This window comes from Struthio camelus, chromosome W (genome assembly GCF_040807025.1).
Source record: "Struthio camelus isolate bStrCam1 chromosome W, bStrCam1.hap1, whole genome shotgun sequence".
Classification (NCBI taxonomy): domain Eukaryota; kingdom Metazoa; phylum Chordata; class Aves; order Struthioniformes; family Struthionidae; genus Struthio; species Struthio camelus.
In genome coordinates, this window is record NC_090981.1 from 53,636,305 (window position 1) to 53,638,261 (window position 1,957).

Consider the following 1,957-nt stretch of genomic DNA (forward strand, 5'->3'; position numbering starts at 1 on the left):
TTCACGCTTAAAGGTGCCTTGTTTTTTTTTTTTGTTTGTTTGTTTCAATATCCCTTCTCGTGGGGGGCACGTAGGGTGATAACATTTAAAGAGGAGAAAAGGCTCACTGAATTATTGAATGAAGTGTGAAGCCTGTTTCCCTCCGAGTCCAGGCTAATATTAAATTTTAACCTGCCATGTAGCGATGAGAGATTTCTTTTGTCTGTTTCCAGGAAGATTTTGAGGAAAAAAATGTCTTGTGAACAGTGTCAGTTTATGCTCTTAAAACTTCAGACTTCCTCTACAGTGGATGTGAAAGCTGACAGCTCAAGTCAGGTGTGCAAGATCTGTGTGAAATGACTGGGCAGTTTTTCAGTCAACTGTTGCTGTTTGTCATCCAAAGAACTGGACATATGTGGTAACTGTCAACTAAATAAGAAAAGATTGTGAAAACTAGGGCAGAATGAGTCTTCCTGTCAGTTCTTCCTATCTTGGAGCTAGGGTATGAGGGGGTGTAATTTAAGTTGAAACTGAATTTGGCTTCTGTCTTACTACCTCCCAAAAGATATGGTGGAGTTTGCTCCCTTCTTTCTGCTCTTTCAACTTCACAGTGTTTTCCCTTGAGCAGTGCCCTGAGGTGAGAACATAGGCTGCCCTCGGTGAGGTTTAGAAGTTGACTTAGGAGGATAACAAGTGTTTTCTCAGTAGGAGGAGTTAGATACCTGAAAGAGATGAGGTGAAATTCAGATCTGATCCTGTGAAACTCGGTCAGAAACGCCATAATCTCAGGCAGAATACTCACTGGACTTCTTGGCACCCTATGAGCGAACATTTCTCCTTTCTTTGACAAATGATGTTTTATAAAAGCACTGCAACAGAGATGAAGGAATGTTATGTTTGTTTTGCTGGAGAGATGATTCTTATAGAAGTAATTAAGCTGAGGCCGTGGATATGTGCGTAGACTGTTGTACCTGCTCCTGAATTCCAAAAAGTGCTGTAAAATGATGTGCTTCTACACACAGGCCTCTCTAGGTTTCTCCCAGTTTGAATCCAATGATAGTGCTTTGGCTTCTTGGGAATGCTGGACCAGTGCTCCTGACCAGAGACAAAGTCGTGTGTGCGTAAAAGCAGGCAGGACTGCAGTCCAAAGGAGGAGCTTTTTTTAATGCAAATGCCTTTCCATTTGAAACTCCGTCCCAGAAGGCTGCTTTGCTTGCATGAACCACCCCCATGCCTTATTGCTGATTATATTTCTAAGTGTATGTTTCTTTACACAGATTTTGTATGTATTTTATTTCTCATGATTTTAAAAAGCCATGAAGATACCTTGTGAGTGCCTCACTGCCTAGGCAGAAAGTGAACGGGAAGTGAATTGTTAACATTAGGGTGTTGCTTGCTATTTGGATGCCTGAACACATCATACCTTAAGGAATGGATTTGAATTTGCAGGTGCTGATCTCTAGCCAGGGCAGAAAAGGGTGAGATTGCTGCAAGCACGTCCTATAGACAGAGCTTGCAAGGAACTGAGAAATATATTGTTGAGAACTATGTTGTTGAGAACAGTCCTGCAATGGCATGAGGTGAGCTGTAATGCTTAGGAGAAGCTCTCTTCACTAGTTGCTTCAACTACAAGAGCGGTCCTGGTCCAGACCCTTAATTACTCTGATCAGCTGGTCTACTTGCAAGCGAGCTGGCAGCTGCCTGGGACATATGGGCAGTGAAGCCATCTGCATTTGTCTCCTGTTCTGTTTCCTAGTGGTCTTTACAAATAGCAGTGAATTATGAGCATGTGCCAGCTTAATGGGCTCTCATTCTTCTGCCTTCACATTGAGAGCAGAGTGACTCTGCCATCAGGCAGTTCAAGGAGACCTGCAGTAGGTCAAGCCATTGTGGCCTAATGCAAACATATCTTTTTCTGACTGCTCATGTTGGAGGAATGGCATATTTCCTTATCTACATATGTAAGGAGAGGCATTTC